The following is a 25,437-nucleotide window of genomic DNA, read 5'->3' as shown; positions in this document are numbered from 1 at the left end:
TGATCCTTAGTGGGGATCACACTGATCAACTGCTACAGTATTAGAAAACTATTTTTAACTTTGAGTGTAGGCTTTGATTGACCTGTTAAAACTTGATAAATAGCATATTTTACCAGAGAAAAATACCAAGCACTGGCTACAGCTGCATGGATAGATGATGCATGTCCAATCAACTGAACACCACTGCAAACCAACAACAGTTTGTGTTTCTATTGCACTCCTCTCGTAAAGAAACCACCTCAAAGAACTTTATATGATAGAAACGTGTGGGCAAGCAAAAAGGAGGAAAAATTATTTAGAATCTTTTAGAGAAACATTTGAGGGGTACCCTAGGAGTCTTTTGAAGGTAGTCAGGGGGATGAAAAAGCAAAGAGATTTTGAAAGAGGGTTTTAGAGGGCAGCAGCGTAATGACTGAAAGAACGTCCACTGATGGAATAAAGGGAGTGGAAACGAGCAGTGATCCAGCGTGAGGAGAATAGGGATGGAAGACTGGAGAAGAGAGCTCAGCTAGGTTAGAATAAGGCTATGGAAAGATTTAAAAATTAGGTCAAAGATCTTGAAGTCAATTCATTGGGGCACAGGAAGCCAATGGATGGGATGATGGGAGTGCAGGACTTTGTAGAGTGGAGGATACAGGAATCCAGGATGTAACAAAAAGAAAAAAAAATAAAGAACTTGGAAGGAAAGATGAAATGATATCTGGCCCTGGCAGTGAGGCTGTTTTAACTCCAGCCTCAACACTGGCTGTGGAATTCTAGATAAGCCGATAACAGAATAACTCAGTTAAATCCCAGCTATTATTACATGAAAGTATGTTTAAACAGATTGTGCGGGGGCAGTAAAATGGGCTGAACGTACCTGACTCTTGTTTATAACACTTTACGGTGCCTCTGCCCATTTTCTGTGTCTCTCACAGACACTGTGTATGACAAGGTATGAGTTTCTTTTTAAACTGGAATGGAATAAATTCTCTATCTTTTTAAAATAAGGTCCATCATTGTGTAAGGTTATTAGGAGGTATAAATGAATAATATATTAAAAAAAGTAATCTTTGCTTTAATAATCTGAGCCAAATTGAAATATTTGCTGCTCGAATTGGCCTGGGTGCCTCTGTATTAGGGAGGAGGAGAGAAATCAGCCAGGATAACTACTTCTGATCACTATTCAGTGACGCTAGAAAGTGTGCATTTGTAGACATTGAGTGAGGATAAAATTGGGCTTGGCTGCTATGCTTCAAATGGCCAAATAGCCTACGAATAATTTACACTCAAACATGAATAGCCACTTGGACAAGGTACCTTCCCTTATGCAGTATTCACACGCATGCTTTTTCAGCAGGCTTCACTGGATAGCAAACTGGATCAGCAGCCCAGGCTATGATTCCCTCCCTAGCCATGGATACTGAAGCCAATTGTAGGGAAGGCATATCATCAACCAGATTGAAATCAGCTAACTCAGTATTGACCAGGTATCAGATCTGGGGCCTTCCTGGCCTGTATGGCTCAACTTCACACTGGGCAGAACATTTACAAATTGACCACTCATTGGAGACAAGAGTAGTTTTTCCCATCCCACGATCATAATGCTACACAATTCATTTATGTTTTATCCTGCCAAACAACTCAGAACTCCATATGGTTGGTACTAAATTATTATAATGTAGGATTACAAATATGCAGCCTATTTCATATAATATATGCGAGTGGCTCGCAACATCCGTTTTAGTTAAAAGTAATCTTGGAGGTACATTAGAAATTATTTTGCAAATTTTCATGAATATGCATTATCATGTATGAATAATGAATCCTTAAAAGAACAATATTAAATATTAATGAAATCCTTTGGGGAAATCAGCACTTTCACCAAATATTTCAATACCATGCATGAAGCCAAGTCTTCTTTATTCAGACTGAACAGGGAGATTGCTACTGGACAATATCATTAACTGCTAAGGTATTCATCATTAACAAACATCCAGCTAATCAGTCTCAAGACTAGTATAACATTTGTCTTCCCACCACGCCTGGAGGCACATACTTTTGCTGGGGTACAGCAACTTCAGCATAAGCAGCTTCAGCCCATTATTACCCTTCCCAAGTAGGTACCTCTCCCAAGTGTTGATTTCTCATCTGTGAGCATGGGCAGTGAGCGCCAGCAGGCCATTTGGCCATGTCACGCATGGCTGCCGAGCGCGACCCTACTTTCCTCACCCAATGCCCACATTTTCCAGCAAACATCGACAGATAATGATCAGGAATGGGAATCCTAGTTTATTTTACGCAATATTCGTCTAATCTGTCACCTTCTGCCCCCTTCTCCCACTCATCTCATTTTGCCTCTTCCCTTCACTTCGCTTTATTTTTTTTCATCTTTCATTTAGCACTGAGGCCAAATACCGACCCTGGCTGGAGCCTTCTGGTCTGTACAACTTGGTACTACACCAAGCAATTTTTGTTTTAACCAACCAGGCAGTTGAGGGGAGCTTGAAATGTTTGTATTTCTTTATGAGATTACCTGTAGCAGGGAGTCAATAAACTGTAGGCCACTCAGTCCCATTAAAACATCTGCTTATTTCTAGTTTTTGTTTTAACCTGATCAGGTTCTGATGTTTTTATGACTTTCTGGCGCTACTTTAAAACATAACCCCCCATTCTTGATAAGCAACATTTTGGCTAAAGATCAACATTTTACAATTTGTGACATTTGTGGGCTGAGATTTACTTGTATAATTGCTTCAACCTGGTGCAAGATGAGAGGGCCTTCTGAAGTCGCTGTCATTCAATGCTTTCGACGTCCTACATAATTTAATACAGAGAGATGATTTGAAAAAGAGAAAATGCAAGATGAAAAGAAACAAAAGGGAGTGAAGAGAAGAGGCAAAACGAGACGAGTGGGAGAAGGGGACAGAAGGTGACAGATAAGAGGAATATTGCGAAAACCTCCAAAATTCTCAAAATAAATTTGGCAATCTCTGATTTGAATGAATTTTGCCGTAAAATAAAATCCCTATTACATACTGCTGGATAGTTCCAGGTCAATTTAAGTCATTAAAAATCTTTGTGTAAGCAACCTGAATTAGAAATACAGGTAGGGTCATTTGAATATACATTTTAAACTAAATGATAATAAAACACCTACAGAGAATGAGCCAAATTCATAACCTTTGACCTTCAACCATCTTTAGCGACATGCGGGGGGGAGGGGGTAAAATGAGTCAAGAAAAGGTTTGTCCTGTTACTGTGATTATTCTCATCGTCTCACTGCTAAGTGTAGATTTTATGAAATGTTCCATTTTCTTAAGTGCTCTGACTGCACAGGACTATAATTTGCAAATTGTATTTTTGCTGTATTTTTTGATGTGCGTCACTGTGCTGGTGCTAACAAGGTGTATTGCCAGGGCTTTGGGCAATCTGAAGTAAATATTTGTGGTCCTTTTTCTGCCTATTTGTGGGATGTAATGATCGACAAAGTAGCATTCTAGCTGTACTGATTTAGATCTCCCATTGACAAGGGCACATTTGGGACTTCAACGTATTTATTCAGCATGTTTCCAAGCATAAAGCAGCTGCTTAAAAAGACCGTGCTGTGGCACATGGATCCATTAATGATTCACTTAATGGAGCAGCTCCATGTGTTGCAGCAGCAGAGTCTCAGTAGCTCCTTAGCACACAATGATCTGGAGCAATTTTAAGCAAATTCAGAGTTTTTTTCTCTATCAATAATTAGAAATATGACCTTGAAAGTGCCATTCCTAATAAGATCAGGCACTTGCCCCTTCAAGAGCCACCAGCCTGAGGTAACCAGCCATTTAAGGAAGATGGACAAAGTGTGCATTTAGGTTTCAGCTGCAATTGGGCACAACAGGTGTCTTAGCAGAAAGCTTTCTGTTCCTAAAATGAGAAATACACTCACATTTTGCCATCCATAGATAACATTCCCTGTATGTATATCCTTAGGCTCCCACAATAGCACAATGTAGTGGTATAACTCCATCATTTTCTTCTGTGATATAATATGGCGATGATTCTGTGCATTTTCTATAAAATACTTTACTTTCTGTCCAACAATAACTCTTGAAAATCCCAAATAATAGTTTTCACAATCATTACAGACACCAGCTAATTGATCAAGTGACTAGGCTCATACCACTGATTTATTTCTGAGCCAAAATCAATAGCATAGATAGTATACAGCTACTGCGGCTCTAACATTTCCATCTGGTACAGTTTTGGACTTCCTGACAGGTCAAGAAATTGGGCAGGATTTAAACTGTACAAGCCCATTAAACCCCAGTGGCAGCCAAGTCACATCAAGTTACATCGAAGCTACAGCACAGAAACAGGCCATTCGGCCCAACTGGTCGATGCCAGCATTTATGCTCCACACGAGCCTCCTCCCTCCCTACTTCATCTAACCCTATCAAGATACCCTTATATTCCTTTCTCCCCCATGTGTTTATCTAGCTTCCCCTTAAATGCATCTATACTATTTACCTCAACTACTCCTTATGGTAGCGTGTTCCAAGTTCTTACCACTCTTTGGGTAAAGAAGTTTCTCCTGAATTCCCTATTGAATTCATTAGCGACTATTTTATATTTATGATTTCTAGTTTTGGATTCCCCCACAAGTGGAAACATTTTCTCTACGTCTACTCTATCAAACTCTTTCATTATCGTAAAGACCTCCATCAGGTCACCCCTCAGCCTTCTCTTTTCTAGAGAAAAGATCCTCAGTCAGTCAAATTTTTTAGCTCATTAATATTTTGTCCTAGCCATTGGTGGCACAGTGGCACAAATACCTGATGCTCCAAAGTGCCGTACTGTGGTCTCTTGTGATCTCCCCATACAGTGAGTTCCCGCAGTCTTGCCATTGGAGGAAGCACAGGCCTTCTCTACGGGAAGAAAGGAGGTAAAATTGCCCCGTGTGTAGATCAAGAACGGAATCAATGAGAAGCATTTTACCTAATTACTTTGGGCATGTTATGCATGATGACATCATAGTATTATAGTAGGTACAGCACAGGTGGAGGCCATTTGGCCCATCATGCCTATGCCAAAGCTATTTGAAAGAGCTATCCAATTAGTCCCATTCCTCTGCTCTTTCCCTATGGCCCTGTAATTTTTTTCCCTTCAAGTATTTATCCAATTCCCTTTTGAAGGTTACTATTGAATCTGCTTCCACCATCCTTTCAGGCAGTGCATTCCAGATCATTACAACTCGCTGCGTAAAAAAATGTTTCCTCATGTCGCCTCTGGCTCTTTTGCCGATCACCTTAAATCTGTGTCCTTTGGTTACCGACCTTTCTGCCACTGGAAACAGTTTCTCCTTATTTACTCTGTCAAAACCGTTCATGATTTTGAACAACTCTATCAAATCTCCCCTTAACCTTCTCTGTTCTAAGGAGAACAAGCCCAGCTTCTCCAGTCTCTCCACTGAAGTCCCTCATCCCTGGCACCATTCTAGTAAATCTCTTCTGCACCCTCTCTTAGGCCTTGACATCCTAAAGTGTAATGAATAATATGTTTGCTTTCTGCCTTTTGTTATAACTTTCCATATAGATTTGTAGAGATTCCAATTTCAGCTTAATATTTCCCAGCTTTGTGATTTTATTTGGGAAGCTTGTTTTCCAGCTATTTTTCTGTTCTCAGGAATATGACCATGTGTGAAGCAGTTAGGCAGCATTAAACAAGGCAGCTAGACCTCCACAAGCTACTTGTTTCTTTTGACAAAGCCAAAAGTCTTTAGTTTCTAAGTTGGGCTAATGAGGCCTACCACGTTTTATTGAAAAACCTAGGTGAAGGATCAATGTATATAGTGCAGTAAACCGCCACGGTTGAAAAAAGTAAATAGTTGAGATGAATTAAGAAATAGTGATTAGTACAATAGGCAATATAAAAAAAGATAAATCCAGAACATTGCTACAAGTTAAACCATGGCAATAGCTCAAGGAGGTTCAGGTTCAAAGTGCCAAAAAGAAAATTTAGGACTGACGTCAGGACATTCTTCACCCAGAGTGATCAGTATTCGGATGGACCTCCTGGTGGGCTAGTGGAGACAAAAACCCCAGTATCAATTAAAATAGAATTGAATGCTGTGATGGGGGGGGAGGGGGGGGCAGGGGGAGGGGGGGAAACAGGGTCTTTCTAGATAGATGAGCCAGGATGGACCAAATGACCCTCTTTGTGGTGCTAAGCTTGGGTTTTAAAAGACTGAAGATTCTATAAGGAAGGAAAGACTAAGCAGTTAAGCAGTTTTGACAAAGAATAGTTGACCTACATTGGCTCCCAGTCTGGGAACACCTCAATTTTAAAATTCTCATCCTTGTTTTCAAATCCCTCCATGACCTCGCCCCTTCCTATCTCTGTAACCTCCTCCAGCCCTACAACCCTCCAAGATCTCTGCGCTCCTCCAATTCTTGCCTCTTCCGCATCCTCATTTTTAATTGCTCCACCATTGGTGGCTGTGCCTTCAGCTACCTCGGCCCTAAGCTCTGGAATTCCCTCTCTAAACCTCTCTGCCTCTCTACCTCTCTCTCCTCCTTTAAGACGCTCCTTAAAACCTACCTCTTTGACCAAGCTTTTGGTCACCTGTCCTAATATCTCCTTATGTGGCTCGGTGTCAAATTTTGTTTGATAATGCTCCTGCGAAGCACCTTGGGACGTTTTACTGTGTTATAGGCGCTATATAAATGCAAATTGTTGTTGTTTTTCAAATTCATGACTCCACTCCTGATGTTACATATTGACTTCTTCTATTTAATCCATGTCACTTAATCAGTTCCTTTAAGAAATTTGGGTGGGGGCGCAGGAAAGGTCGGCCGCATTTCTGTGCTGATGATGTCTTTTCATTTACTCTAGCATTGCTACAGTACTGCCATTAAATTGTTAAACTATCTCTACCTGTCACTCATGGAGGGTACCAGCAGAATGTCTGACAAACCTCTTGATGTCTCAATGTGAACACTTACATATATTTTGCATCAGCTTGATCCCGTACATTCCAAATAATGTGCCACAGGGGAATTTTGACTTTGTGCAATAGTGTAAAACGGCTGATAGCGAATCGGCAGCCCGTTTTACATCTCTCCCGATTTCTATTTCCATTGAAGTCTCTAATCACCTTCTATTTTCATTGAGTGGTATCTGTTAATTTTTCTTGTGGCAAGGTCTGAATAAGGGTACTGGGGATTAGGCTGTAACTTTATCTTTGATGACACATTTTCAATCTGGCTTTTAGTGAAATTTATTCTGGGCCAAACCTGAATTTAAACTTGAGAGGTCTCCTTGCCTGCCTAGAGCTGAAGTTCAGACGTCAGAATTCAGCTTCAACTATTCTGAATGCTCAATATTAGCAAAGTGCAGTGCTAAATCTCAATGCGACCTGCAATGGCTTCTCTTCTCACTCCCACACCATTACCTCTGGAGTCCCTCAAGGATCTATCCTTGGCCCCCTCCTATTTCTCATCGACATGCCGCCCCTCGACGACATCATCCGAAAACACAACGACATATTCTACATGTACGCTGATGATACCCAGCTCTACCTCACAACCACCTCCCTCGACCCCTCCACTGTCTCTCATTTGTCACATTGCTTGTCCGACATCCATTACTGGATCAGAAAAAATTTCCTCCAACTAAATATTGGAAAGACTGAAGCCATTGTCTTTGGTCCCCGCTGCAAACTCCATTCCCTAGCCAACAACTCCATCCCTCTCCCTGGCCACTGTCTGCACCTGAACCAGACTGTTCGCAACCTTGGCGTCCTATTTGACCCTGAGATGAGCTTCCGACCATATATCCGTTCGATCACCAAGACCGCCTACTTCCACCTCCGTAACATCACCGGTCTCCGCCCCTGCCTCAGCTCATCTGCTGCTGAAATCCTCATCCATGCCTTTGTTACCTCCAGACTGGGCTATTCCAATGGTCTCCTGGCTGGCCTCCCATCTTCCACCCTCCGTAAGCTTGAGCTCATCCAAAACTCTACTGCCCGTATCCCAACTCGCACCAAGTCCCGTTCTCTCATCACCTCTGTGCTCGCTGACCTACATTGGCACCGGTCCGGAAACGCCTCGATTTTAAAATTCTCATCCTTATTTTCAAATCCCTCCATGGCCTCGCTCTTCCCTATCTCTGTAACATGCTCCAGCCCTACAACCCTCCGAGATCTCTGCGCTCCTCCAATTCTTGCCTCTTGTGCACCCCAATTTTGGAACATACTGTGCGAAGAGGCGGCCCTGCCTTCAGCTGCCCAGCCCCTAAGCTCTGGAATTCCCTCCCTAAACCTCTCCGCCTCTCTACCTCTCTTTCCTCCTTTAAGATGCTCCTTAAAACCTACCCCTTTGACCAAGCTTTTGGGCATCTGCCCTAATACCTCCTTATGTGGCTCGGTGTGAAATCTTGTTTGATAACGCTCATGTGAAGTGCCTTGTTATGTTTTACTACGTTAAAGGCGCTATATAAATGCAAGTTGTTGTTGTTATTGTTGTTGAGACATATCATTTAAAAAAAATCCTATGGGGGGCATAAAATCTATCTCAAAGCAGAGGTACAGCATTTTAGATTATTCCACAGAATACTGCCAATAAAGAGATGCTCTGCTGTTCAGTTCAAAATTACAACTCCACTTCATAACATTCACTGAAAGCAGTTTGCAAAGCGTTACTTTTGCAGAGGTTATTTGATAGGGAACGTACATATTTTGAAAGCTGCAAAGGAAATGTACTACAGTACTTTGCTGTTAGACATTAGACAAAGAGCCAGCTGCTACCTCACAGCTTTGTTTGGCTAACATTTTGAGGGTTTTTCATTCCACATTTGACAATCTGCTAACTTAGTTCACGCATAAGTCAATGTATTTGCCATTGTTGAGGATATATGGCCAAATTTGAGTTTGACTGATTCTTTCCATGTAAACATGAAAACTTCAAGGTTGCTCAGTAGCTACAGTGCTAGAACACTGGGCTTCCAACCAGAGAAATTTTTTTTTTTCCTTAAATGGCGCTATTGATGTTTTCTGTGCAAACGCAATGCAACTGCTTTAAAATAAGGTGTAAAATCTGTGTTCCCCTCTTCTCCTCTCTCATGCCAGCAACCATATTTAATGATATTGTGATGATAATGGCCATGCATACCCTGAGCATCTACTCTGCTGGGCCGCCATGTTGTCTGCACTGCAATTGGAAAATGGCTCTCAGGAGCACAGTAAAAAAAAGTAATAAAAAGTGATATGTTCCTATTTAACAGTTTTGTAATGTTAACAAATAATAATAGAAATGGTTTGCCAGCGCTCAATTTTCAAACGCTTTTTAAACTTTTTGTATTCCCTGCTATGTTCAATTGATAGTGGTGAATGCACGCAAAGAACTTTCCATTTTAGGGGGTTACTCTACATATATAAGCACTATATTGCACATTGGTTATGATCACATCTCTTTGAAGTCCTCCCCCACCCAACATTGGGGTTGACTGTTTACAGAAATGAATTGGTGTACGTTCCAAGCTTGGCCTCTTTACGCTATGGCATCATTCATCTCTTGACCAATCCCAATGGTAAAAGCCACAGTTGGCTGTACAGAGCAGCGTGTCACATCATTGGTTATAGCCGTGGGCATTTTTAAAAGGAAAAAGAACATTGTATTTATATAGCACCTTAATATATCTCTCAGAAATATCTCAATGTACTTTATATACAATTAATTATTTTGATGAGTACTGACTGTTGTCATGAAGGGAAATGTGGCAGCCATTTTGCTTACACCAAGATGCTATTAACAGCAATGAATGGTTAACCAGTTAATTTTTTTTGTGGAGATGCTTATCAAGGAAAGAATGTTGTCCAGGGTACTGGGACGTCCTTGTTATCTTTAATTAGTTTCATGGGATCTTGAATCACTGGAAAAGGCAGACAGGGCTTCAGTTTAAAATTTCATCCAGAGGAAGGCATCTCCAAAAATACAGCACTCCCTCAAAACTGCACTAGAGTATCTGCCTAGATTATGTGCTCAAGTCCTGGAGGTATTGTTTCTAAGATACCAATTTGACAATCTTAATTTTGTCACAGGGCAAGACTGTCAATTGAAAATAGTGGGCATAGGCAGAAATTGGGTTAATTGAAGAGTTTATTTGCACTCTTGAATCATTTCTGACAAAAATTAAATTATATGATCAAAGATTCATATATCTCTGGTTGAGTGCTGCTATATAAATAGTATGGTGGGGGTTACTTAAATTGCCCACCTATTTTGAGGAAATCATAAAAACTATCCATAGCTAATCAGGAGGGTGAGCACTTTGTTTCACTGCTCTATAAATTTCTCATCGGGAAAGAAACGTCACATGTGTAAAGGCACTTTGTCAGGTATGGGCTAAGGACCTTGCTATTGATCTGTGTGTTGAGATATGGAAAAGTATATGTAAGTCAATTACTCTAGCATCAGCAAATGTGAGGTTAAGATTGATCCAAGTCAAAGTCCTTAATAGAGTTTACTTAACCCCAATTAGACTCAACTGTATGGGGATCCAACAAAATGAAATGTGTTGGTGCTGCAATAAGAGCAAGGGAAATCCATTCTGAGAATGCACTAGAGTAATGATACTCTGCAAAAGCATTTTTAAACCCTCAAGGTCTCTTCAAAATAATCACTGGTAATTCTCTGCCACAGAAATATTTAGTGATGCAATTCTATGCCATGGATCCCTTCCGCCCTAACCTTATCCCTGAGCTCAATACTTTTAGAAACCGAGTCTGGAAATTTTATAGATACCACCGTGTATGGAAGAATGTGATATAAGAAAACTAGATTGTAAATTCCGAGGTTGGAGGTCCTATGTGGTTGTCTGGAGCAGCCATCTCTTGGGGTCCTGATCATTTCCTGGTTCAAACACATCCTCTTCCCCCTCCTCTCTTTTGTACGAGTGCCCAGTTATTTCAAAGATACCCTTGTAAAGAAGTCTGAATTGCACCCGTTGATCTAATAGTTTTGTCTGGCATTGATGAGGAAATCTAAACATAAACTTCACAACAAGCAGAACTGAGTGCATGGCTATGCTCTGTATATTTGTTTTCTGTGGAAGGAATTTACTGCTTGAAGCAAACAAATGAGTATAACTACCATGGGCAACAGTGCTCTGAGTGATAAGACTACTACTAATGAAGGGAAAGTCATAATAAGATACTTTCGGGTAGAATTTGTGCTTATCAAAATGAGGCTTTCAGTGCTAGGAATGGAATACATTTCTATTTTTGGTATTCAATGCTGCCATTGAATGCACACACCAGATACAAAGTTTACTCTACCCAAGCAATATACCTTAACCCCAACCTCAGGAAAGTAATCTTGACTGCACGAGTGTGACATTTCCATTTCCCACGCCAGCCTCTCTGAGCAAAATTGTGGATACTTCAGTGCTGTAGGTGCATGTCCACTGGAAACTTGGTTAAGACTATCCATATCTTTCACTGAGGACACTTACAGTCAGCACAGAGAAGAGACTTTCTTCAGGATGGTCTAATATATATTGAAGGAGGGGTTAGCCGTGCATGTCATGTGAGATTTGTTCAATAACATAAAAATGTAATGGACAACTAGGTGTTTCCCCGTTGGACATTCTGAGATAAAAGGTTTGAAGATCTGAAGTAAATGGAGAGTCAGGACATTCAAGTTTTATATAGTGGATCAGACCTGAGTGCCTCCTAATAATGGTCAACCAGACATCCCATGTGACAATCATTGTTGACTCACTTTTGTACTTTAAGCTTGACTTTACAATAGCAGTCAAATCCAAGATATGACCCCTCTGCGAACTAAGTACTTATTCTCAACACTTTTGTTTTGAGCCTACATTCTGAGGATGGTGCTGATAACAACATGAATGCTGACTTCATATATGGGCTGATAATGGAACACATTCCATTTCTGAAGATCAAGGTAGAGCCAACAATACAATATGTACTGTTCTCTATCTCACCACCACTGTCTCTTTCTGTTCCTAATCTCTATCTCACTATCTCTGGCTTAGTCTGTTTTCTGTCTGTTTGAGTCTTACTCTCCGTCTATATAATTATCTATTTCCGGTATTTTTTTTGTCTCTCTCCGAATCCCGTTTCCTGTATTACTCTCTGCTTCTTTCTGTTTTATAGCTCTGTCTTACTCTTAATGTCTGATTCCATCTTTCTGTGTGTTACGCTATCTATCTCATTATTTGTCCTACTGTATTTCTCTGCCTGTCTTATTCTCTGTGTTTCTTTTTCTGTGTCTTACTGCCTGTATCTCTTCCCATTTCTTATTTGCTGTCTATTTATCTATCCCTGTATTACTCTGAGTTTCTTTTTCGCTCTCATTCTGCCTCTCTGCGTATTAATTTTTTCTTTCAGTATTTACGCATTTTTTGGATAAATTTACGATAATTATTACCTACCAGCTAGAGCCAGTACCTTGTAGAGCTCTGGAGATGCTACTTTAATGTCTTAGCGATAAAACACATGGCACGCAGAGGTTGCATTGCTGTGTACTCTGGCATGAAAAAGTAAATTAAACTTTAATAACTTGTGTTCTGTAGTCACATAGAAATGTCTCATTATTTTATGGCCTCACAAATGGACTATGCGTCGTCACACTAAATGTGGGAGTTCGCTAACAGGTCAGTAAGTTTTACTAATGATTTTAAGGCTCCACTAGTAAAATATTAATTTTGCTTAAAAAGCTGACGCCTTGAATACAAGCTTACCAGAGCCTTTCTTTTTGGAGATTTTAACAAAGAAAAAAGCATGTATCACAGCTACTGTACCACCATTCTGATATAATTAATGTTCCAATACACAATTTCAGTTACCAATTATTCCAAGAGTTACAAGCTCCAAAATAAAAGAGAGCTAGTCCAGACAACAAATTCCATTTTTGGCCTGACTAACGACTGTCTAAGTGATATACACTCTACAGGCCTTGAATTGTGCATTCTGAATTTATTTTTGTGATTTCCTGTGCATGACGCTTTCCAAAAGCACAATAAAGCATTTTATTGTAATGGTGCTGATTTCACTGAGAAAGTATTTGTGGTAAAGCTGACGCCACAGTTTAGAGGGGTGGGGGAAGGAGGGGGGATAGAGTCTATAAAAGCAACTTCACCCCATTCATTCCCAGCGAGTAATGATTACGATGCAGCTCCGGGATTCAACACGTTCCCAACATCAAGGAATTAAAACAAACGTCACTTGGTTTCTTTTTTTTTATTCCCCAGCCCGCGCCAGCTGTTTTTGAAAAAACAAACTTGCTAGAAAAAATTTCAAAATTTCCACCACAAATTTGCCATTGGGAGTTATTTCTCTCAAGCTCGGGGTGCGGGGTGGGGACTGAACAATGCAAGAAAGGTTCCTGTTACCTGTAAATAGAAAAAAAATAACAAGCATTTTGTAGGTGGGGTGGACTAAAAAAAAGTATGTGACATGGTTGACTTTTACTGATTTTTAAAACTGTTTTTATAGGCCAACACAGAGATCCAATCAAATCTCATTAACACATATTACAGCAATGCTTGACCCTAACCCTGCAGAATGGACCAGAGCTCCGTACGATTAGCACGACAAGTACTTTAATACATTTCTACTCATTAACAGGACAGCAGGCGCACTCTGGGGGGGGTGGGGGGGGGTGAGGTCCTGTGCCTTATTTCCTCTAACTTTATCGTATTATGGTTAGTGCCTGTTTTTTTGTGCTGCTTTATAATACGGTAAATGTGAGTTGTGTGATCTTCTCCCCCGACACTCTCCTGCAGAACTGCCTTATTTTTTATGATCATATTGATTAGGTTAAAGCTCTTAGTCATTAGGCAGGTGCACAGGTTAGCAGGTTCAATGCCAGTGGAATTTATTTTTATGATTTCCACCTTGCCAGTCAGGAAGGCCCAAGCGATGGATTTCTCAAAGACCACCAACTATCATTCTGTCAGGCTGGATGATGTCAATCCCCTGTTTCTTTCCCCCCATACTACCTGAAATGAACATCTTGCTTTGATCCCTGTGATCCAGAGACTGTCTAGCTGAGATCGACCAGAATATTCCCCCTATGGAGCCAGGTGAATCATGATGATGGGAAATGTTGCCAAAGCTTATGTCTATGGTTGGAAATCAAGCTCCTTTCAACTGAGTACCAAAACAATGAAACTGAATTGTAGAGTAACTAAGTACAATATTTTTTTAATGTTCTCCCCTCATCTCCTAGACCGTAGCTGTTATTAGGCTATTTAACTAAATATAGCACCAAAGCCATACTCAATTCTATCCTCACCCAACACAATCTTTTATTCAGCTAGGGACATGAGACCCAGGCTAATTTTTATCCTACCTAGTGAGGGGTGATTGAGACCAATAATAGTACCTCTTATCCTCCAGCTAACTCATTAGAGACCAGACATTGAGCTTGGTGCCTTCCTGCTTTGCAGGGTCATACCATACAATGTATTTACTCACTGAGCCATTGGGCTCGTTCCTACAGATATGATCCCAAAACAAACAAAACCCATAGACTCTCTGCTTAAACTGTACTCCAAGTTGGTTCTGAGGCAACTGAGTTTATCATTGGAGGAAGGGGGAGTGGGCGTGTCAAATCAGCTCTAAGAACAGCAGGTTCTCACAGTCTGATGAAGAATCAAATCAAAACATTGGCTCCAAACTTGTCTTTTAAAAAACGCATTTGGTATTTTTGGCATCTTCCTAGGTATAGATTAGAAGATAGGTGCTTGCATCTTTACTGATGTGAAACAATGTCACATGTCCCACATACTTGCAGAAGCAACACTATACATTTCACAAATAAAAGCCTTAACTGGAGTCTCCAATTTGCCGTTCATTCACTGCAGCTGTGTAATCAAAATGATTGTTCTTGTGACTAACCCACACCCTATAATCGCCGTTTTTATCACCATGATATAGACATTAAAAATATTAATAAAAAAATGTATGCAACAAGTCCTGAACAGAGAGTGTGATGAAATACTGTCTTTGATGTAGTAATATCATCAGCTTTTACATTTCTCTCAGGGTGCCAACTACTGTAGCCTGGGTCCTCCACAGCCACCAACCACATCAAGGTAAACCTGTTGCAATGTTTCACACTGGCAGCAAGGAAGACCCATATTTCATTGGATTTTGCTGGCTGCTGCCGGACTTAATGGTGCTCGTAAGTGCACTGCTGTGGTGGAAGCATTGCCTTTTGATGACACTATGACGTGTATCATGACGTTACCAAGCGCAGACATATTTATTATCTTCATATTGATGTTGTAATGCAGCATCAACACTCTGTGCATTACATGCTGGGCATAGGATCACAGCCAGCCTGTGAAGATGCATGTCCTTTGTGATCGACTCACAGGGAGATCAGCAGAACAACTTATGCTGCTCTCCCAAGATCCGGATTATAATGCAAAAGATCCAATAGTCTACCATCACCTGCAAAATGCAGCAATGGTAGAAGTGAAACTGAAATGGCCTGGGAGGGTGGAGGGCCCAACAGCTATAGGCCAACTGGAGCGCAGTTATGGGAAATGGTCCTGCACTACTGATTCCCTATTTCAGTGCCATATCTGCTTTAGAAAGATTGTGCATATGTACTGTTGGTTTAAGGTCACTGCTTTGCTGGTTCAGTAACTTCCCCAATGGTTGCAGAAAATCTGTACAGGCCTGTGATCATAAAAATACAGGCCAATACAAGGAAGGCATGAGTGCTTCTGCTGATCAGCCCACCATGGCCAAAAAAACATGTCCACTTCCGCCTCCAATAGCAAGTCCGCTGTGCACTTGTTGAGAGATTGTGCCAAAACCAGACACACTTGCAGAAACGGCCTTTATTTTGTGCTTTGCAGTACCTATAGGTGGGCCTGTCATCAGCAACAAACTGGTAATGTAAATGCAGATTTAGTTTACTCCATTCTAAGGACATCGCCACCTGATTCAGAAACAAAGCACCTCATTCCCTAATACCTCAATTTATGTGCTAAATATTCCTTGGGATTTCTCTAAAATATATATAATTAAATGGAAATTACCCACTCTTAAAAAAAATCAGGATAAAACTCTGTCGCACTCCCAGCCTTAGGTTAATCATATATATTTCATTTCATGCCTGAAAAGTTCGAGCAGAAATCAGGACTAACCTAGGACTGCCCTGCAAGTCGATCTTTGATGTCAAAGCATGATGGCTCCTGAAAGAACAGCACTAATACTTAATGTAACATGAAACCAGGGCCCAGCAGAGGGGCTGTCTGCTGTCAGGAGCAAACTGCTTCTCTGCTGCTCTCTGGAGCTGACAAGAGCAAGGGCTGGCAGGGCAGTGGTGCTGTCACTACTCCAGCAACCAGCACCGTGATGAGTGCAACTGGTTCTTATTTTCTTCATCAGTGTCACAAAAGTGCAGAAAACTTCAACCTCACTGACTGATAGCACTGGTCTGTGTGTGGTGCTGGGACCGTCAGTTCCTCTAGGTGTGCAATCAAATGTTATTCATCCAAGGAAATAAAGTACATACAACTTAGGATAACCCTACCACTAGGACGTGTGGTCATTGTCCCTGCAAAGGATAGTTTGCAGGGCTACAACGAAAGAGCAGGGGAGTGGGACTAATTGGATAGCTCTTTCAAAGTGCCAGCACAGGGACAGAGTCATAGAAATTTATGGCACAGAAGGAGGCCGTTCGGTCCATCGTGTCTGCACCGGCCGAAAAAGGGCGATCCAGCCTAATCCCACTTTCCAGCTCTTGGTCCATAGCCTTGTAGGTTACAGCACTTCAAGTGCACATCCAAGTACTTTTTAAATGCGATGAGGGTTTCTGTCTCTACCACCCTTTCAGGCAGTGAGTTCCAGACCCCCACCATCTTCTGTGGGAAAAAAATTCTCCTCAACTCCCCTCTAACCCTTCTACCAATTACTTGAAATCTATGCCCCCTGGTAATTGACCTCTCTGATAAGGGCAATAGGTCCTTCCTATCCACTCTATCCAGGCCCCTCATAATTTTATACACCTCAATTAAATCTCCCCTCAGCCTCCTCTGTTCCAAAGAAAACAACCCCAGCCTATCTAATCTTTCCTCATAGCTAAGATTCTCCAGCCCTGGCAACATCCTTGTAAATCTCCTCTGTAACCTCTCTAGTGCAATCACATCTTTCCTGTAAAGTGGTGACCAGAACTATACGCAGTACTCTAGCTGTGGCCTAACTAGTGATTTATACAGTTCTATAACCTCCCTGCTCTTGTATTATCTGCCTCGGCTAATAAAGGAAAGTATCCCATATGCCTTCTTAACACTTTATCTACCTGTCCTGCTACCTTCAGCGATCTGTGGACATGCACTCCAAGATCCCTCTGTTCCTCTACTCTTCTCAGTATCCTGCCATTTATTGCGTATTCCCTTGCCTTGTTTGCCCTCCCCAAATGCATTACCTCACACTTCTCCGGATTGAATTCCATTTGCAACTTTTCTGCCCACCTGACCAGTCCATTGATATCTTCCTGCAGTCTACAGCTTTCTTCCTCACTATCAACCACACGGCCAATTTTTGTATCGTCTGCAAACTTCTTAATCATGCCCCCTACATTTAAGTCTAAATCATTGATATACACCACAAAAGGCAAGGGACCTAGTACTGAGCCCTGCAGAACCCCACTGGAAACAGCCTTCCAGTCACAAATACACCCGTCGACCATCACCCTTTGCTTCCTGCCACTGAGCCAATTTTGGATCCAACTTGCCACTTTCCCTTGGATCCCAGGGGCTTTTACTTTTCTGATTTGTCTGTCATGTGGGATCTTATCAAAAGCCTTGCTAAAATCCATGTAGACTACATCAAATGCACTACCCTCATCGTTACCTGCTCAAAAAATTCAATCAAGTTAAACAGACAGGACCTTCCCTGAACAAATCCATGCTGACTGTCCTTGATTAATCCATGCCTTTCTAAATGATGATTTATACTGTCCCTCAGAATTTTTTCCAATAATTTGCCCACCAACGAAGTTAGGCTGACTGGCCTGTAATTACTCGGTCTATCCCTTTTTCCCTTTTTAAACAATGGTACAACGGTTAGCAGTCCTACAGCACCACGCCTGTAACCTGATGGGCCAAATGGTCTCATCCTGTGCTGTATGATTCTATGATTCTATATGTGGTATTGTCAGGAAAGTCACAATAAAATATGATTATTGTTTTGACAATATATTATTCGCTAATAACCATGTTAGCCACAGATGCTACAAGACCATGATACTGTGCTCATTCCTCTATCAGCTCCTGTGGTCATCTGTCCATTATCATACTTCCAAACAGGTCTTCTCATAGGCTGTCCCTACCATCTCAGCTTTGGACTGGATTTCCACACAAGTTTCTTCCCAATGGGGCTCATTCCACCACCTCAGCCGTACAACACATGTATCTTGCCTGTCGCACCCTCCTTACTATATGTTCTGTTAGTGCACACAGGCCATTCCTTCTCAATACTTCCGTGTTCATTGCTCAATCTTCCCAGCTAATACCCAGCATCCTCTTCGCACAGTATGTTCCACAGTATGAATTTAAAATAAAATTGCTGGACTATAACTTGGTGTTGTAAAATTGTTTACAATTGTCAACCCCAGTCCATCACCGGCATCTCCACATCATATGTTCCAAAAGTATCCAGCCTCCACTCAGGTGCCTACACCAGGGTCCAGCTCTCAGCACTGTACAGAAATATTAACCAGACACTAGTCTCATACGTTCTTTATCACATCACTTTTCCATTGTACAACACATAAGCTTAAAATTACACTGTTTGATAATAGCTGCTGAATGCTTAATGCATTTAAATGAAATGACTTTGTCCATTATAATAATGGAGGTGTTAACCCATTTAAAATAACCAGGTTAATGGCTCCAACAAAATAGCAGACAAAGTAATTTCATACAAACGCACATGCTAATATCGCACTGTGTCATTTCCAGGCCATAGAGAATAACAGATGGCTTGGAGTGTGTCACACAGCTATCAACACAATCATGGTGCTAGGTGGCACAAGTGCGATTGGGAAACTTGTGCTGTTTATCCCATTATCTGAACCCCTTGAGTGTACCTTGAAATCTCTGAGATACATCTTTCTGATTTTTTTAAAATTCAATATGTAGGAGGACATTTACAAGTTCTACATTTTTACTCTTTGAGGTTCGTTGGTGGAGGTTACATTTTCTGTTCATGCAACTAGCTTTTGCTGTGGTTGCTTAATTTTTTCACACAGTTTTACGCTGAAGAAAAAGATTACATTTTTTTAGCACTGTGACGCTAGACCAATGTTTCTTGCTGAAAGTAAAAGGTATGGTCTTGTCACATAACACTAAATAACTGTGAAACTGAAAAATAATGCCTTGTGTTTTAGCATATTCTAACCATTTCATAAAATAGAAGTAGAACAATGTATAAACACTGTGCAAGAATTAAAATCTCACAACACCATGTAAGCTGTCAGTTGTACTGTAAACTTTCAAGTCTAACATCATTGTCAGTCATAATGCATTTGTCCTAAGTCACCTACCCCATAACCATATTGAAAAGGGCCTGACTTATATAACTACCTAGGGGTGAGTTAAAGGGGGTGATTCTGCTGCCATCAATAAATGGTTTAAGGTTTGTGTTTGTGTGTTATAATGTCATCAGGTATCCTCAATCGAATCACAATCCATCACTCACTGATATGCACTGTGCGTACCTACTATTCTGTCTATTATTTTGTCACTTCCACGTATCCATTATTATTTGTCACTCAGTCCTCGGCATCAGTTTTTCTCTCCATCACTCACTCCAGGTACGCTTTACTCTCTGTCATTCTATCTGTCACTCTCTCTGGTGTTCATAATTCTCTCTGTTATTCATTTTATCACTCACTTCTCAGGTGCTCATAGTTCGCTCTGTTATTCTCTCTGCCACTCACTCCCAGGTTCTTTGTTGTGCTCTCAGTCACTTACTCCCAAATCTGCAGTGGACAAAAAAAAGAAGTATTTCTTCCTGGATAAAATAAGCAATAAGACATCTGTTTTTATATTACCACCGTCTTTTGGGATAAATCCATTCAACTGAATAAATCTGACCCACTGAATAAATAGAGCATTGGTGCAATAATGCTGCGTTACAGAGTCTTCAACTCAGAAAAATAGTTGTGGATCAGTTGCTGATGCACTGCCCAGTGTGCTACTCAGCCATACAGATTAGGAAGGTGCCAAGTTTGATCTCTGGTCTATGTTGAGTTAGCTGTTTTTACCTGGGGTGACAGTAAGTGTTACAATTGGCCTCAGCACAACATGGTTAAGAGGGCAAAAGATGAGCTAGGGTTCCTGCTGCTGATTGCTATCCAGCGACTCCTGCTGGAAAGTGTGTAGGTGTGGACATCAAAATCGGGCCTTGGACTGGTGCCCTGCACTGCCAGATAGCCTGCAGACAGTCACTACAGGGATGCACACGTGAAGAATGGTGAGGTATTGCACCTTATCACGAGTCTGCCCCTTTAGGAGAGCAGAGGTGGGGAGAAAATTGGAGAGACAAATGGAACTGTACTAGTTCACTTTGAGGATTTTCATACTTGTCAGCAACAAATCAGATTCTCATTAGAAGGCATTTTCAGTTGAAATGCTCTTTCTGTTCTGAGACAATTGCAACTTGATTCCCGACTTTTATGTGTTAAACATGCTGCTGTGTAATGGGACACTCATTACAGTGCATACCTTGCTCTAATATGTAAAATGCTTGGCTCCCATGGATCCTGTTATAATGAAGATAGGCATCCAGGGGTATGGGGAGAGAGCGAGAATATGGTATTGAGATAGAGGATCAGCCATGATCATATTGAATGGCAGAACAGGCTCGAAGGGCCGAATGGCCTACTCCTGCTCCTATTTTCTATGTTTCTATAGACCATACACCTTTTAATGTACTATAACATCTCAGGTAACAAAGCTTCTCCTCAGTTTTGACTTTGATGGTCCTGGGCACTTATAGGGCACCTTAACAGCAATCAGGATTAGAATATTATTTTAATACGATTCGAGAAAAGGAACAATTGGAAAAGGGCAATGTTTTGCTTGCCCGAGAATATGGCCCTTTAAGAGGCATCCTATACCAAACCAACATTTTGGATTGAAACCCTAATTTTAATATTGATGGGGTTGGTTTCTGATGAGGCATCCTTCACAGCCAGGTTATTCTTACAACTGTATAACTCTTCACATCCCTTCCTGTCACTGTCTATGGAACTCTTAATGAAGTATTTCTTATGAAATTGACTGGCCTAGAATTATTTTTCTGCTTTTTAATTCCTCATGCTTTTCAAAGAGGGATTTGCAATATCAGTGCCCTCGAGAAGAGGGAGTCGCATCATCAGGACTTTTTCAAATACACTGTTAAAGAGGCATTTGCATGGTCAGGAGGCTTCTTTAAGAAAGAATTGCACTGTCAGCGATCCTTTTAAAAGAGTCTCACCAATAGGAGCTATCTTTAACCTCTTTGAGAGAATTTAATTTCCATTTTTGAAATTCCTTCAGAGATAACTGTAGAACATCCAGAGATGGAAACTCCAGGTTACAAATTAGTCCCAATGCTATTCATTTCTATTCACTGTGTGTATACACTGATTAAATCCCCTACATCCAATCAGTGTTGATCCTGGATGGGCAAATCAAGGGTTTTGCTTGCTTTACTCTTTTTATTTTAAAACAACAAATAAAAAGATTTGAGAAGTGTGCAATGACATCACTACCAATCACAGTACAAATTATTTATTATAATTTGGATCAAAATTTAAGCACAGAATATAACCCCCCCACCACTGCAACGCAAGCTTTAGCCAGCACTAAATATGTTTTTTGTGGAGGTGTAAGAGTCGGCAGTTCCTGGAAATGGAGCACCAGAAACCTACAGAATAAGGCAACACCCCCTTTTAATAAGAAAAGAAAGCCCCTCCCTCACCCTGGTTTGTTTGCACATATTGATAGAGAAATTACAGCAAGCCAATTACAGTTCAACCTTCCTAAAGTGCAGACTCACAAATACATACATATATACACACACGCGCACAATCCTGACCAAAGACAATTTCTGGCATTAACCTGACTGATATAAATGTCAGTCAGATTTGTTCATCACACAATCAGCACCGATCTAGGCAGACCCATAATATTCAAGTCTGGTTTCTTGCAACTTTTTCCCCCTTGTCGGCCCTGACCTATTGCACATAAGAGGATTCCACTGTGCATGTAATTGCTTTCACTTGTAATTGTTCACCACAATGACAATGTGGCGCCTTGTTGATTACTGGAATATATCCCGCTCTGTCTGTAATTGAAAACATCAATGAAAATTCAAATTCACAGAACAACAAACTGCAGATCACTGAATTACAAACGACACTAAATGATCCAAGCACAGTCGCTCTCCTGTGTCTGATGAGTATGCCCCCATCAGGGTTTCAGACCGGACAGTCCAGTTTCTGAGTGGTGTGCCCAGAAATTTCTAAAATGGAAACCAGGCACCAAAAACCTGATTTTTAAAATAGAAATTGTGGTTTTTTTTTACCCCCAGTTTTGTCTTACCATTATGCTTTGAAGGTGTAAGTTATTAAGGCTTCTTTGATTTTGAATTAATTTTTAGCAGCGACAAAACAAGGATCAGAACCTAAGTCACGTTCACAACTTCTCTCCCTTATTCTGCCTCGTGTCCCATTTTGGAATTGGCAAAAGGTGATGAACCCTAATTTTAGACACGCCTAAGTGCAATCCCTCTTGGCTTCATCGGTCATATATTTGGGTGACTTGTTTTCTTGGGTGCTGGACTAAACTCCACAATGTGCCATCTGTTGTGAAAGAGGATTCTGCCCCTGCAGCAGAAGAGAAAGAGACTGAAAGGGTAGTACATTATGACATAGGCAACATGACAATACTTTCCTACTGACTGATTTCCAATCTGAGCGATGTCATGATGTCAATCAAATTTTCCTAATAACTTTCAAAAACAGCAATGACTATTAAAATGCAGCTTGTGGCTAAATGTGAAAACTCAATCAACACAGCCACGGGCCTTGAAATTCCACATGGGGTAGTTGCGTACAACTGCTTCACCCTTTCGTGCAAAATTCCATCCCCCACTATTTTAGCGGAGGCATCAATTCATATATTTTAAATGGGTTAGCGCCTCTGTTAAGACAGCGGAGAGAGGCTTTCATACGATCGAGTTAAGATCCCCTACAGTAGCGTGCCATGCATAATTTCAAGGCCATCATTTTTAAACATCGAAATAGCAAAAGATTAAGATGACACACAGCAACATATCCAGGCAGGGTGATCTATTCATCATGTATCTCCAGTTTAAGCAATAGGCCAGGGCTTTGCACAGCTCTCTACAGGGCCAAGCTGCTGTTCTAATGATTTCCTGTCAAACACTATTTTTTTCTGGGTGGGGGGTTGTTAAAGAACGACCTGGGATTTTGCCCATTGGTCGTGTAAGAACTGAAAAAGCAATATTTAATGTAAAGCCAAAAAAAGAAAGAAATTCACCAAAGCTGCCACATAGTATAAATCCAATAGTATTAAGCTGGGCAATTCTGGCTTTGAGCAGATTCTGGACATAAATCTTGCTGTTTTTAATATCCTAATTTAGTAGCAATATTCTTTGCTTATTAAAATTTTTTCCATGAGTTACAAGGATTCCAGGAAAGGGAAAAGAGTTTCATCTATTTGACCAAACAGAGTGTGGTGCTTATTCAAAGTGGCCAAACACAGCTCCACACAAAGTCTGTCAGATGTCTCACTAGACTAAATAAGTAAAAGACAATACATTTTGATTTTATAATGTCAACCAGTACTGGCACACACAAACAGGGAAGAATTGTTCTGGTCACTTTGTGTAGTGACAACTTAAATGCATTCATGAAATTTTCCTCTGGGCAGTATTTCTAGTAACAAGAGTATGTTTGCAATTTCACTGGAAGTATTGACCCAAGGACAAGTTCATGATCGCACTTAGGGTGTTGCCACTCAGACCAACCAGAGCAATTCTTCCAAGTGTTGCCCAGACAATCAAATAATCAATACATTGTTTAAACAATAAATGGAATACTCAGGATATATATTATTTTTAAAAATCACAAAGAAAATACAGTTAAACTTAGCAATAAACTACAGATTGGGATCTCGCTCAGTAATGTCTTACAGTGCTGTTATACTGCAGGTACCTGACTTCATTGCCATGGCAAGCCTGCAGCGTGGAGTTATACTGACAGCTCCACATTTTTCTCTGGCCAGGCAAAGCAGAGCTCTACTTATGCGTGCTTGCAGATATGTGCAGAACCCTTGCTATTTATTTTAAACAAGTTAGCACTTTTGTTAAAATAACAGACAAAGAAGCTTTGTACACTAAAATTTGCATAGCGGAATTTCATGGCCTCGGTGTTCAAAGGATTAATGCATCATTTAAAGAAGGTGACGGGTACTTGACTTATCTGGAGTCCTATTCCTAAGGCCATTTTCAATGCTAACAAGAGCTGTGAATTGCCACCCACCTCATGCCTAACCCCATTTCCAAGACAGTACAACTTGCCATGACAAATATGATAGGTGCACTGTCACATCTGACCTGGAGGTGGGTGCAGCTGGGCTGAGAGTGCTAACAGAACATTAGAAAAAAAATGCTTATTTAAGAGGGGAAAAAAGCTAATTATTTTAAACACTCTCAGGAGGCATGAACACAAGTGTTTAAATGTTTCTTTTTTTTTATTATTAGTCCTAATCCCAGTTATAGAGTGTGCCATTAATAATGTTTCCCCCATGTATTTGCAAGGCTGTTAGTGAAGGGCAGCTCCACGTCATTCAGATGTGTCTGCGATAAGTAACATGCAGATCGTTTCAGGCAGTTTTACCACAATATTACAGGAAAGGGGCAAGAGTTAATTAAAACGTTGTGTAACAGCTGCACAGTAACTGCTAAATGGCCCCTCAGAGTATGGATATTTGTGGTAAGGATTATGCCATATAATGTAAGTACAATACTGTTAAGCTTGGGCAACTCTGGCTTTAAACCTAGTATTTTCAAACTTTTCCATTTAGCGGACATCCTACAAATACTAACAATGCCTGCCCCATCCTACTCGAAGGAAAATATTGCTATCATTGCATAAGATGTTTTTATTAGTCAACAGCAACAGAAAGAAAATGCTAATAAGTCAATAAATACATAAATATAGAATACAGAATTCTTAAGACTTGCTGTATGCCCATTCCCAGACAGACAAAAATCTGATGGTTTTGTCGACACCCTACAATTGATTTGGGAGCAAGGGAGCAGAAATAAAGATTTTAATCCCAATTGTATTGGTTGATGCTGGGATTTTTAAATATCAAATTATTTAAACCAGTAGTTGCTGCTGAACT

General features: G+C 40.7%; 1 protein-coding gene across 5 annotated transcripts in view; it reads right to left on the bottom strand.

The window, feature by feature from the left end:
• The window catches only part of sox6 (SRY-box transcription factor 6), a 519,057-nt gene that overhangs the window by 473,130 nt on the left and 20,490 nt on the right, over window positions 1-25,437 (bottom strand). For 3 of the 5 annotated variants that reach the window (XM_067993894.1, XM_067993896.1, XM_067993901.1), the window contains exon 2: window positions 19,910-19,997. The exons of the other annotated variants lie outside the window; for them this stretch is intronic. The gene's annotated coding sequence lies outside the window, so the exon portion shown is untranslated. The remainder of the gene's footprint in view (window positions 1-19,909; window positions 19,998-25,437) is intronic. 5 annotated transcript variants of the gene reach the window in all.

Source organism: Heptranchias perlo, chromosome 12, assembly GCF_035084215.1.
Source record: "Heptranchias perlo isolate sHepPer1 chromosome 12, sHepPer1.hap1, whole genome shotgun sequence".
In the NCBI taxonomy this organism is placed as follows: domain Eukaryota; kingdom Metazoa; phylum Chordata; class Chondrichthyes; order Hexanchiformes; family Hexanchidae; genus Heptranchias; species Heptranchias perlo.
This window is presented reverse-complemented; position numbering and strand designations above follow the sequence as displayed.